At 41.6% G+C, this 14,815-nt stretch overlaps 1 protein-coding gene across 1 annotated transcript in view; it reads right to left on the minus strand.

Moving 5' to 3' along the window:
- Window positions 1-13,594, minus strand: part of SLC7A14 (solute carrier family 7 member 14) — a 116,092-nt gene extending 102,498 nt beyond the window's left edge. Inside the window, 1 exon segment of the mRNA NM_001257912.1 lies at window positions 13,450-13,594. The gene's annotated coding sequence lies outside the window, so the exon portion shown is untranslated.
- Window positions 13,595-14,815: the final 1,221 nt, after the last annotated feature.

The following is a 14,815-nucleotide window of genomic DNA, read 5'->3' on the forward strand; positions in this document are numbered from 1 at the left end:
CATACCAAATCTTTGAACTCCTGGACCTAATTCTCTGCTAAGGCAATGAAGATAGACCTGCAAAGTAACTCTCTTATTATCCATGCACTTGTATAAGATCCATTAGGATTGATCAGCTTCTGAGAGAATTTTTAAATTGCAGATGGGCTGTATAGATGGTGAGGATCATGGTGTCAGATGGCATGGTCTTTGAATCTTGACTCTAACCTTCACTGGCTGTGAGAACTTGGGCAAGTCATTCAAATTTTATAATCCTCATCTGTAAAATGAGGATAATAATATCGACTTGATATGATTAAATGAGTAAATGTGATTGCTACTATTATTGTAAGTATTATATTATAGTTGTCTAATTATTCTTGACTTTAAGAAGAGCACTCAATAAGTTGCTATATTGGAATCATATGTGTAAAGAGATGATATCATAGTACTCAAATGACAAGTTTTCTCTAGATTCTTAATGTGTTGTAATGGGATCAGAATATTTATTTATAACTGTAGGTTGAAATAGACTTGGGGGCAGAAAGGAAGAACAGAGGCTATTCACTAAGACAGTATTGAAACAAGGAATTCTTGTTTCTGTTTTGATAGTTAAATTCTCTACTGGCATATTTCAGTTGTCTATATTAGGAATTTATTTCTGGCACGACAGTCTCTACTCATTCAGATATTTTCTTCCTCTGCATTGTGATGCTGGAATAGAAAGTGTGTCAAAAGTCTTTGTGACTAGGACAGAATCTAAAACGAATCCCAAACTGTCTGTGTAGTTTGTTCCTACTCAGTATCAGGATAACCAGTCAGCTCCAGGGGAAAATAAAAATAGTCAAAATGGTTGTTTGGCCTCTTTTAGAGGTAGCAATGTTGCATGATTTTAAAAAAAACCTCTTGGGAGTCTATTCCTTCAGCGTTTTGTAGATGAGTCATAGTCGCCACATGACTGTTTTCTGTAGTGAGAGTGACTAACAGATTCAGTTTCAAATGTCAGGGTCCACACATGGAGATTACTGACAAGGATAAACCAGACTCAGGTGCACTCAGAGCAAGGCAAGATCATAGTGCCCTCTGAAATGACACAAACAGAATTAGTACAAAATACAAGAGATGTGTCCCTTGCAGAAATAACCCAAGCACTCGGATGGTTTATTTATTATTGGTGGTTAATCAGTGGCATCTACCGGAACTCTCTAAAGGAGACCAATAAAAGATCATCACTAATGTAAGATTCAAGTGCCATGCCATCTGAGACCGTGATTCTCACCATCTGTACAGCTCATCCACAATTAAACAACTTTCTCAGAAGCAGACTAATCGTAATGGATCTTATACAAGTACATGAATAATAAGAATGATTTTGCAGGTTTATCTTCATTGCCTTAGCAGAGAATTAGGCCCAGGAGTTCAAAGATTTGGTAAGGGGCTTTGGACAAGATGCCACTGACATAAGTAAGATAGGGTTTGAGTTGAGTATTATAACATGTCTAGAATATTACCCTAAGGAAGATGGGGACTGCATAGAGACTAGATAAATCCATCTTTTACCAAAATAATTTGCCAGTTTCTTCACCACTAGGGAAACAGAGAGAACAAGACCCTTTTTTTGAAGAACACAACTATTCTAGTAACCTGAAAAGTGTTCTTAGGTGGAGTTTGAAAGAATTCTCTTGCCTCTGTTGCAGCCTGGATGGCACATTTCATGAGACTGTCTGTCCAACTCCATTAATCCTGATGTTGTGCCCACAGGTTATCTTTGACCACTCATTTGGTTTTCTCACGATCCCACTGTTAGGAAGGAAATAGCCTGGGCCACACTTAGAAGCATCTTCTATTGTGTGTGGCTAGATTGGCATCTAGCTAACAAATCCGTCTCTTGGGACCTGGGGAGCATGGCTAGATTCTTCAGAGCTGGATCACTCTTGATAAAATGGATACAATTAAGTTTCTGTACCGAATTAGCCCGATCAGCCTGTGAGACAATCGTGACCCTACAAAGCCCTACCTGAGAAGCTAGCTCTGGGGTTTCTTTCCCCTCTTACTTGCTTCTCTTTTCAATATAATCTTTACTGAAATACCATCTGGTTTTGTCTTAAAATGATTCCTGAGAAGTTACATATAAATGGAAAATTTTAGTTCAATTGATTTAAAAAAGTCTTTTATCAATGTGATCTTTGTCTATACTAATGAAATGCATCGTGGTGATCAATCCAGGCAAAATACCCTGCCCCTGAAGCAGAAATGGTTTGGGAGTTGTCTTCTTTCACTTTCTTGGCCACTCCCAATCTTGCTTAAATCCATCTAATTGCCCAATTGCCTGGTCTGTGGGATTATGAATCTAATATCCTGCCACTTACAGTAAACTCTGGGTGAACTTTGCCTCATTCTCAAATGATAGGAGCCATGGACTCTGCCCTCTTTCTTCCTGAGCACACTGTTTTCTACGGTGATCACTACCTGAGTGGTGGCATTGATCATAAATATCTTCTAGACCAGAAAGTATGTCAAACTCTGCCCTAACCAGCCTCTTAATGTGATAGATGGACCAATACAGCATGAAGGATAACAAGTTGTGGGCATTCTAGACAAGGTCCTGGAATGAGCCTCAGAGCACACGCAATCAGTCGTTTCTATCCATCCTGTGGGGTTGTTCAAGGAGTGAGGGAGCCTGAGAGTGGGAAATGCCATGTTATTTATCCTTGGGAAATAGCAGTATTAGTGTGAAGGGCAAAGCACTGGACTGGGAGTCAGGGAATCTAGTCACCATACTGCTTTTAACTGAGCAAACCTGGGCAACTGGCTTCACCTCTCTGGATCTCAGTTTCTATTCTCATCAACTGAATGGATTAGCTTAGATGATTTCTATTAAATGCTTATTGAATGAAGCGTGGAGGAAAAGTGGCTAGAGAGAAAGGGAAGTAAGAAATAACTGATCTCAGAAACCTAAATATACAGAGACTAGATTAACTTGGCTATAAGGTGAAATTTAAGACCATAAGCCTGGATAAATTATTAGGAGCATGTAGATGAGGGAAAAATTCAACCATCTTACGAAGAGGGCTGAAACTCTGGGGTCTGAAATCCTATCTCTTATATGCTCTGTGTGCAGGCGTCTTCATCTTTCTGAAGCCTCCCTCGTCTAGAAAATAGAGAGACTGTGATAATTTATATGCAAGCATGAACAGCATATTATTTACAGAACCACCAGAGATTAAGATGCCTTCTGTTCAGGCTGTGACTCCATAATCTCTGGCAGTTTGAAATGAGGCAGGGGAGGATGTGTGTGGCAGGCAAAGGATGTCATGCTCATGTGTTGGTGTACTGTCTGTCTGTATTTCTGAAGAGTGCTCTCATGTAGAAGCAGCTCAGGGTCTTATCTATCACCTGCTTGTAACAAAGGAACAATGGTATAGCTTCACAGTGAACAATGGAAAACTTGAGCTTCGTGAATATTTAATAGTCACTTTGTGTGTTACATTGGGTTATGCTCAAATGATGGCTAAAATTCCCGAATGCAGCACAGAGCAGGAAAAAACTGAGAACTGAGAGGAGGGACTAGGCTCTAGCTCTTATACTGCCATAAATTTGCTAGCTGACTTTGGGCAAGTCATTCAACATCTCTGGGTTTTAACTACTTCAACTATAAAACATAGGGAAAAGAGAACACTAGGGTGATTTCTGAGATTTCTTCTAGTTGTAAGATTGGACTCCATGAGCCCTGAATTCAAATGACATTCCTAAGATACTCATAAAAATCCTGTTCAAAGGATAAGCCCCTGGCGGAATAAATATATCCACCTGTCTGTATTCAAGTTTCTTCAGTCCTTCCAATATGACCTCCCACCAGCCAGGTAAGCACATCAGCCTTCACGTGTATCATTTCTGTTCACACCTTCAGCATTTGCTTATGCTGGTTGCATTTCTGCAATAGCTTTCTCTCTCATTTATCAGTCTGAAAAAATATTATATGCCATTCAAGATACTGTTCAATTATAATTTCCTCTGCGGAAGTGAATTGTTTCCTGGTGGTCTCTCCTTGGAGGCTCCCTCATAATATGTTACAGCATGTATCATGTTGCATACATAATTAATGGGGATGACATCTGTGGAACTTTCAGATTACTGGTGACTTGAAGCAGGGATTATGTCTCATACCCAGTGCCTAGCTAGGCCAATGCTTGTCATAAAACAAGTGCATATTACAATGTTTCTTCAATAAATTGCAAAGATAGTGGTTTTAGAATCATGATTTGCTGATTTTACATCCCTAAATGCCATCCTTTAGGCCAGCCCTCACATTATAGGCATAGTAACCTGCTGGGAATCCTTGCCCCTGCAGAGGTTGGAGGAGGCTTTTTGTGGAGGCTTCTGAGGGCTAATTTTAAAATCACTGATCTCTGACCCCATTGTTTTGTTTACTGGTGAACTTACTGGAAGTCCGGTCATGCTTCTGAACTACAACTATTACAGATCTCACATGAGCATGGCAGGATTTCATCTGTGGGAGGAGATGAAAAGTAAACTTTCTCTGTCAGTATCAATTGGAGAATTAGGGACCAGGAACAGCACATTACTCTGAGCAATATTTTTCAGTGGGGGTGTAGTGCTATTGGCATTTTGGGCAGGACATTTTTTATGCTGCAGGATTGTTCTGTCTAGTGCAGTATATTTAACATTCTAGATCCCAGTCCACTAAAAGCCAGTAGTAACACCCCTCTCCTCCAGTGTCTGTGCCAATACAAAATACCCCTTATTGAGGTCACATTGCCCCAGGCTGAGGATCATTAATTTAGAAGAAACCAGGAGGCTTCTCCTATTATAAGTGTTATTTTCTAGATTTACAAATTTAGATCCAAGTTCTTCTTAACCTTAAAGACATTGATTTAGCTGTTAACCCTGGTTCAGAATTGGGTATCAACAACTTGAGAGTAATTTCTGACTGGGAAAGACTGAAAGGGTGGCAAATCCATCTCTTTCCTTTGGACACTGTATGGTTAACAAGGAGCTTCAGTGAATGCCATCTCATTGACCCAATTTGTAATGTGAGGGGCAAGATCTATTACCCCTATTTTAAAGGTAAGGAAGTTCAGCCTTGAAGCAGTGAATGGTGCTGGCCCAAGTGTCACAGGTAGTACATTTCAAAGCTGAGTCTGGAAACCAGATCTTCTGACTCCTAGGCCATCCCCCTCCCCACAGAGTAGCTAGAAAACCACAGAGGAAGAAGTAGAGTTATGCATTCTGTAATTGGCCTTGGTGTTGATGGGATATGCAGCTAGTTTAACAAGCCAGAAACTAGAGCTAAAGAAGAAACATATTTGACTACAGTCAGAGCATTCTCAGCTGGCTAGATATACCATATTAAGAGCTAAATGCCCATTTGTATATTCAATACATTGAAATCCACAGTGAAATAGATGGGTACTGTGGTGTACTATATTTATGACTAATTTGTTAATATAGGATTAATGAGAAGAAAAGGATTTTCGCAACATGATTTTGAAAGCTTTAGTCTTAGCCTTGACCCAAGCCTACCTGCAGGAAATGACTCTCTGGGAGCTCTCCCTCTCTACCATAAAAGCTGTCTGGATTGTTACACTGAGTCAAAAACCTAAAGGCAGAAGCTAGAAGACTCTACTGAATAGTGAAGATATGGGGCTGACTTTTATAGCATTAGAAGGTGCTGGATTGATCCTGCATCAACATCCATCTATTTCTGGTGGTGTGGCTAGTCACACATTCTGGGAAGAGGCAGCAGAGTGGTCCTCACCAAATGCAACTGCCTGCAGAGCACCAATATTCAATGCTGAACCATGTAAACAATTGGTCAATGACATCAATTGCAAAAGCACAAGAGCCATCTTACAGAAAGACAATGTGGATTCCCATACACAGGCCTGGAGTTCTATTCACCCTCTTGATTGCTCTTCTAGTAAAAAGTGGAGGTAAAATAGAAATTCTCCAGAGGATTGGCTGGTGTGTCCAGTCGCTATAAATGGCACACATCAGCTATCTGTCTGTCAGATTTGTGGTTTTTATAGAGGCGGTATAGCATGGTAGCACAAACTTGTTACCTGTGTGAATTTGGGCAGGTAATTTAATTACTTTAGTATCCAGGTTTCTCATCTGTAAAATGGCAATGATAACATTACCAACCTTATAAGGTCATAGTAATTGTATAAGTATTAGCTATCATTATCGTTATTGTTACTAGGTAAAGTACTAGCATGAAATTCAGAGCTTCTGATAAGTAATGATGTAAAAATAAGAATCTTGGTTTATGTTCAGTTCTTTGGGCTTAAGGAGGCAAATAATGGATTATTCAAGCTCTTGGCCCTATTTCCTTGAACCATAGAATGTTATGACTTGCAGGATGTTGTACACTATTTAATCCAAATATCTTCTTTTAGGGATGAAGATTAAAAAGGTAAGAAGAGTTAAATCCTTGCCTAAGTTCTTGCAACATGGATGATGCTGAGGTTTTGAATCTTTTCCTCTAGCTCATAGTTCCACCCCTGAAATTTCTACCTGCTGACTGTCCTTGACCAGTAGTTCTTTCACCTGGCGGTACAAAGGGAAATAATCTGAAATCCAAACACATACTCTTTCCTACTCCCTGAATCTTTGATAAAAGATAAACCTGAATCTTTGATAAACTCATCGACTGAACAAGTTTTCATGACTAATGAAATGATGCATGATGTTAAAAAATGCAAAAGAGTGCATTCTATAATTGGCTGAGAGAGAGGAGACTCAAGTCATATTCCTCTGACATTAACTCAGGTGAGTGTTCCTGGGATCAATTTCTCTCTAAAGTGAGAGTTCAGTTATGTGATTGTTATAAAATATTGGCATAATAATATGTTGTATAATCTCTAACAAACAGTTAAGCCTTTCCATTTGTGAAGACCCTTTTGTCATCAGAATGTTTAAACACCTGGGTGGAATTGTTTTTTATTTACTGATTATTTTTAAAACATGGAAAAATTTTTTAAAAATGAAGAGACAATGAGAACCAGCTTGATTATTCGTTGTTCATCGGGTTGGAATATTTTGCCTTTGGCAAATAAGAATCAGTTAATTCTAGGCATTTGCTTATTGACTTGCTAGAATAGAATGAGCTGTTTTTCTTTCATTTTTGTCAGTAATAACCAGTTAAAACTCTTAAAGGGAAGCCTTATTATTCCTGAAAAAGGATAATATTCTGTAAACCATCAGACTGTGATGTTCTCCTCTAATTAATATATGTGCTTTCATTCTAAGCTAAGCTTCTTCTTAATTTAGGAACAATAGCAATTGCCTGCTGCTATTGTGAAGGCCAGCCAAATACTTTCTGAAGGAAATGACAAGTATCCCTTCAAGATAAAAGTGGAAAAGAACACATAACTCCATTTAAGCTTTGAGTTTCTGAAGTTGCCTCATCACAGTGAAATGCAAGGCCTTTGGGCTGATGTATGCTTTGTTTTCTGGATGAAGCAGCAAGACACAATTCTCAGGAGTAGTCTCTTTTGGCCATCACTATTTATGCCCTGAGAAGGGCTAGAAGGGTGGTTATTAGGGTAAAATTTGATATACTGTGTTTGCCTCCTGTTTTATTTGCTAAAGGAAAATGCCATAGGGGATACTGAATTCTAGGTAGAGAGGGTTGGCTAGATGAGTGTATGGCATGAATTAACCTGGAACAATGGTCTGAATTCAACAAATATTTATTGATCATCCACGTGTTCCAAACATCCTTGACCACAGCATTTTCATGTCAATATAGGACATTCTTCAACTATGTTATTGATTAAATGGATGATTGTATGCTAGAAGGATTGGTTTCAAAGCTACACTGTCAGTTCTCTTTATCTCTTGGGATATACAATTAGAGAAATCCTTTAAGCTACAGACAGAGAAAAACTCTTTTCAGCTCCAAGGTTATGGCATTTTCCCCTTTCCAAAATCCAGGCCCTTCCAAGAGGTAAACAAGTCCAATGAAATGAATAAATCATGACATCCAGCAAAATATGTTTATTGTTAAAGCTAGCATCATTTACTAGAAGCCAGAGTTGATAACTTCGCTTATTTTTCCCTCAGTAATATAGTCCCATATGCAACAAAGGCTTGAGGACAGCATGCTTGACCAGAAACAGTGGCTAAGTGTACGTCTCAACTATTTACCTGAGAGAGCATCTTACAAGGTAGTATCTATACCTTCGTCAACTCTTAACAAAGGTAAACTAGATCTCTGGAACTGGAGATAAAATCTCATGCCCTTGGTCATACTCAGCTTGATTCTCAGGTGCTTCATTAATGAATGAATGAATAAATAAAGTGACTTTGTTGAGTTTTCAAGATGATAACAACCTAATAAATGCAGTGAAGAATCATCTGATGGAATAGCTTCATTTCCAGGCTTATTTTCTACAATATCTGAGCACTGTGTTAATCTTTGTGTTATAAGAGAAAAATATTTAAGTATCAAAATGGTGAGCCATTATAGAAGGTATGGCTGCATCTGAAAAGCACTTTTACTTGAAGCATAAATAGCATACACAGATCAAAGTGCAGGAGTAGATCATAGATGCTAGGTTTGGGAATAAATGTTAGCCAGATGCATAAGGTTCTCCTAATGACCCCAACAGATTTCAACTTAGAGAATGAATAAAGACTCGTTATTTAAGGTTAGAATCCCTAATGCAAACTCAATAATTCAGTCAAGTTAATGACTTTCACTTTTATTTTGGTTTAATCAATGCATGAAATAGAATTATTCTTGTTCAATTGATCTATGAAAATGGATAGAAGCTCATTTCAATTTGTAAATAGTAAGAATATATTTTAAAAATTATCCCTCTCATCCACTCACACTGAGGAATATCCATAATCCTTGTATTTTGTTATTTCTGAAGCCCTATTACCTGATGGGATCATTATTGATTATTACTTAAAAACTATTAGTTGAAAGGTAAAAGCTGTTCCAAACAACTTAGACTTCCTAGTTATTTTTTTTTTTAAATCCTGAGAAGAAAATGTTCAGGACCAAATAAACTAAACCACAAGGAATGCACAGTATTTCAATTAATAGAATCTAACAAACCAGAAATTTCAATAACTAATTTTTTTCTTCACCATTCTACTTTTCAGTGAAATAAATGACAACAAAGACAAAAATACAGTCATATCAGGATTAAAACCATTCAGAAATGCATTCAGCCTGAACTACCCTATTTGTACATTGTCTGTACCATATCTATATAAAATAATAAACCATTGCAGATTCAATCATGCTCCTTACAAAGTACTTTCACATGCCTACACTTTGAGTTTCACAATAGTCCTTTGAGGTAGTTACGGCAATTCTCATCAACATCTTACCGATGGAGAAATGGAGCTCTAGAGGGCCTCATAATGTCACCAAGTAGTAAGCGGCACCTATACTACTGACTCCAAGTCTTATATTCTTTGCATGTCTACCATACTATGATTACTAAGACAAGATAAACACACACACATGTTATTACATATCCACATTATCTATAAACTTGGATTTTGAATTGGAACTTTCAGGTTATATCTAAGTCAAAATTCAGGAAACCAGCAAACCTCACTCATGGAATATTTTACTTTATAATAACATAGAATTCATATGAAGCAAACTCAAGAGGCTACCAGCTCCTTAAGTAAGATATGCACACTCCTTCATAGCCTAATTGTCTTAGGTATCTTTGGGCTGTTGGTGATGTATTAGGCATAAGTGGCTTTTTCTGCCTTTCTTGGCAGAAGCTTCAAGGAAGAGTAGGTCCTTACTTCTTCCCAGTTCCTAGTTCTTCGTTGCTGTGAGGGTATGTTTAGTACTGTCTAAAGCAGCATTATTCAACACAACTTTCTTAAATGGTAAAAATTTTCTGATGTCTGCCCTGTCCAATATAGTAATCATTAGCCATATAGAGTTATTGAGCACTTGAAATATGACTAGAGTGACTGGGGGACTAAATTTTTAATTTTTAAAAGTTTAATTAAAATTTAAATATAAATAGCTACATGTGGCTAGCATACCATGTTGGACAGAGTAGTTCTAGACAGTTTAAGGTTCTGGTTCACAGGGCCCAGAGCACCTCAACAATAGCATTCTTGACAGATCACCTAGTGGAGGTACAAAAGAAGTTATGTATTTAATCACAAATTATACCTTAATTGACTCTAGAGAAGATTTGAAGCAGAATGTTGGCATTATCAATAAGGAGGCATATGGGAATTTTAAAATAAGGAATAACAAATGGGGAGAATATGTTTGGTAAATATTAAGAGATGAGAGAGCAAAACAGTGCCATTTGAATTGAATTCGAATTTCTAAATGCTAAGTTTTGGAGCAGGATGGAACTATCAATTAAATACAAAAATCCGATTAATGAAGATGAGATTTCACTATGAGCTGGAAAGAGAAGAAAGAGGAAATGAACAGAATATCAGGTTTCAATGTATGTTAGAGTGAACTAGAACTCTAAGAACATCTTTAATTGAGATACCTACTTGACAGAATTGTGATAATTCAGTAAAATGATTGATGAAGAAACTACGCATAGTGCCTCACATGTGATAAGCATTTCATAGATATTAACACTTATAATGCTCTTTTTAAATAAAAATCCTTAGGTCTTATTAGGGCCTTTTCCAAGTCCCTGTGAGAACATGGGCAGCTGCTTAGGGTAACCAATTTTGGGAAAATTATTTTTTGGAGAATAGGTCATAGAAGAGGAGATATAGACAACATAGAGCAAGTAAAGAAATGCCACACCACCATTCTCATTTCTGCATTGCTGCTGCAGAGAAAACTGTTACTGAGGAAGGTGGGTCATATCTCCCAGGTATGTCGGGTTAGACAACACTGGAATAGTAGGACCAGAGGGGAAAGAGCTGGAAGACAAAGGGGCTGGAAGAAAGGTAAGGGGAATGCTTGTATGTTAAGTGTTTGTATTTTTGGTATGTTCTTTTATATAGTTCACTGATGTTGACGTTTTGTCAAATATAATCAAAGAAGCAATATGGAAGAGTATTTCAGACACCAGGAAATAGTGGGAAAGGCACTGGGCCTGGAATCAGGTTAACTGGGTTCTAATTTTTCAATCATGTCACTTAGACTAATGACCGTCTTTTGGTTTCCAAGTTTTCTTTCACGTAAAACAATGGTGCTAAATGTTATTCAAAGCTATTCTAGTCCTAAAATTCAATAGTATAATTCTTAATATGAAAGTACATGTGGACTCTAGTTCTCCAGACTTCCTGAAACCCTGCTACTCTTCTAGAAAAGCCTGCTGGTTTAGTTCTCTAACTTGTTTCCATAGTATTGGAGCTGAAGTTGTGTGAACGGTGGTATCTCAAGCGACATGCAAAACCAGTTGGGAGGGTGGGAGTGCATGACAGTGAGTGGGTGAACGGATTAAAGAAAAAAGGGTTGGAAGAGAGGAGAGTGTGTGAAAGAGAAGAGCAGGCCTCCCTTCTTTGTCATTCTCCTGCTATAATCCCCAATAATAGCTATTCAGAGCCAAATACCAAAATGAAGTCATGAAAATGGCTTGGACTTTGAGTTAAATAGATCTGAGTTTGAATCCAATCTCTGGAATCAAGTTTCCGTTTCCTTCTCTGTGTGAAACTTATGGTTGGCAGCTATTGTGAAGTATAAATGAAATATTATTACCTAGCCGACAGAGGTATTCAGTACAAACCAGGCCTCCCAAAGTTGGCTCAATCCTTTCCCCATCTTATCTGTAATATAAAAGACTAGCTAAAGAAACAAACATACAGGACTGCTTAGCGATCTTTATCTAAAGCATGTAAATAACATGCAGTGGGGAAAGAAGGGTTCTAAGAAGAGGAAAAAGCTATAACCATGAAGCCCCTCCTTTGTGTAGCCTAACAATTCTCTGATTCCTGAAAGCCACAGAAATGTTTATTATCAAAACAGCATCCCTAACTGCCTTTCAACACTTTACCGACAGGAAGACTCACTGCTCAGGTACAGGAAGTAGAACGAGGAAGCTCCCCAAGTTAGCAAAGCTGGATCCTGAAGTGACACCCGCTTCCTGCACTTCCACCCAGGAAAGCCGAGAACCTTTACCCAGGCGGAGTCCCGGGGAAGCAGAAAACCGGGAAAGGCAAAGCCCCTTCTTTATCTGTTTCTCTAGATCGCTTGCTTAGAACCCTTTACATGGTTCTAACGCAGTTTCTGCTTGCAGGGAATGCGGGTTGCGGCGGTATTAGCACCCAGCCTCCGAGAACTTTCAGCACCGCGGACAGCGCCTTTTCCTGCGCTCGGTCGGAGGAGAGCTACCTTACCCAGGCGCTCTCCTAGACCCTGTACCTAGGGGGAGGCAGGTTGTCATTCTACGGCCCTTGGGCAACTCGAGCCAGTGACGTACCCCGACACTCAGGCGGGGATCCCTTCGCCAGAGCCCGTTCCTTTGAGTCTCTCCTCTCAAAACCTCAAGGAAACGAGCTTCACACAGGTGGGGGAATGAGGAGTGCCAGGAACAGACGCAAGCCCCGCTGCTGCCTTCCTGCATCTCTTCCCTGCCTTTGCTTTGCTCACTCTTCAATTGCAATATAAAATACTCATTTGGGGAGCGGGCGGGGTGACACAGGAGAGAGAAGGAGGATGGGGGCTCCTCCCCGTTGGCCACGGAGCCCTAGCCTGACCCTCTTGGATTAGAGGGGAGCTGATGTGTTTTGGAGTGGGGGAAGAGAGGAGACTGAGGAGTGAAGCAGTGCAGGAGAGCTCCCCTTGCTGGGGCTGTCGGCTCTGGGCAGGGAGCTCCCCTAGACACCGCTCCCGTCACGTTCTCTTTGCCGCCCCCGGGCGAGTCACCACTCTCCGGGGACAGACGCCCCTCGGGGCGCCACCGGCCAGGTCGGGGAGCGGGGCTCGGCGGGAGTCCCTTTGAGGAGTTTGCTCCCAGGCAAAAGGGCAGACGTTGTTCCCGACCTTCCTTCGGTCTGCGGCTGGAAAAGCGTCTCTGTTTCATGGGCTCGGTCCGAGGTGGAGAACGGAGCTGCCCGTGCGGGGTGCGCGCCAAGGCGGGGGACAGGACGGGCCCGGCGTCTGCCGAGACCCAGGCTGCCCGGACGCCGTTCGCGGCTCCCGTTCTGCCTCCCGCTCTGGCGGCGCCGCAGCCGCGCTGGCCCCCGCCCCGCCCGGCAGCTCCTGCGAGTCAGAGCCCAGTGCCCCCAGATTGCGGGCGGTCCGGGCCTCATTCCGGGCCAGAGCCAGAAAGAGCCTGACCCAGCTCCTCCATTCTTCCAGGGAACCCCTTCCCGGAGGGCGCCCTCGGCCTCCGCGCCATATTCTTGGTCCCCCGCTCCCGGTGACTCCGGCTCCCTGGGTCATTCCGGGAGAGGCGGCCATCTCAGTTGCAGGGGTCCCGCTGGGGCGCGGGGGTCGCCGAGGGGGACAAACTGTAGCAAAGGGGGCTGTTCACTCACCCAGTGGGGGCTGGAGGCGACGGGCTGGCTGCCGAGGTTGGTAGCTGGCCGAACTCACTTCCAGCGCGGAGCTGTTTCTCTAGCTGGGATGGGAAGTGGTGGTGGCGGCAAAGGAAGGCAGGAGGCAGCCGCGGCTGCTGAACAGCTCCTCAATTATTCAGATTGCGCCCCCACCTCCGAACCCCTCCCCGCGCCTGCTCGTCCTCCCTCCAGCTCGCCTGTCTCCGCCTCCTTGGAGTCACGTGGGCTGCCCAACCCCTTACATATTGAGCCCAAGCCTGGCACCAGACCCCCTCCCACCTGGCCTGCCGTCCCCCGTCCCCCCCGTCTGCCGGTCACAACTCCTCGCTGGCCTTCTGAGCCTCCAGGTATGACCTCCAGTGTCTTATCTCAGGCTGCGGGGAGGCTGAGGGGGCCGTGTGGGAAAGCAGGGACCAGCAGGACTCTGCAGTGTCTGTGTGTTGGGAAGGCATCTGCCACAGCTTGCCCCTGCTAGACTGGGGTGTCCAGACCTCCTTCCTGCCCTCTGGAAGCTTCCCTCATCCTCTGCGAAGCCTTCCTTGCTCTTAAACTTCCACATCCCTGAGCCCTACTGGAAAGAAAAAATGAGAGAGATTGATTTCTCCTCTCCTCCTAAAGAAGACAAGACCCACCTCCTTCTCCAAAGCTCAAATTTATCTTTGGGTCCACAACATCTTAGGGGTGCAAAGATCATAGACTTGAGATTTGAAGACACATTAGGATTCCAATCTGTATGACCTTGGAGCATTTAACTTTTTAGCTTTTCTTCTCTCATCTGTGAAATAATCACCTTGCAGGATTGTCATGAGATTGAGAAATCATCATGTTTTTAGAATTGCCTAGCCTAGAGTTGGACACATATTTGGAGCTCAATAAAGGAGAGTTCTTTTTCCCCCACTTCCGTTAAAATAAATTTCACAAAGCAAGAAGGAAGTGATGTGTGCTAATGCAGTGAAAGCATCTTTTTAAACATGGAAGGAGGTATCTGTGAGGTCAGGTTAAACAGGTACCAGTCTAAGTGGAGACGAGAGAGAGAAGGCTTATATTTTGTATTGGCTCCTTTAAGATTAGTGTCCCAGAGCCAAGTTATGTCCCAAAAGGATTGGGACTAGATGAGACCAACCCAGGCATGCTTGGCCACATCACTGAATGAATTATTTAATAAGCATTGAGTAGATTGGAAAGTTATCTACATAAATTCTTGCACTTTGGTCCAAGCCCTCAAAACACATGGGAGGCAAAAAAACATAACTCTCCTACCCTTGGAAATAAATTCACTGATCTTGTGTTTGGGGATAATACTGGCTGATTGACACTCCTTCTCTAGGGTGGAGCAATTCCAATC

This window comes from Macaca mulatta, chromosome 2 (assembly GCF_049350105.2).
Source record: "Macaca mulatta isolate MMU2019108-1 chromosome 2, T2T-MMU8v2.0, whole genome shotgun sequence".
Classification (NCBI taxonomy): domain Eukaryota; kingdom Metazoa; phylum Chordata; class Mammalia; order Primates; family Cercopithecidae; genus Macaca; species Macaca mulatta.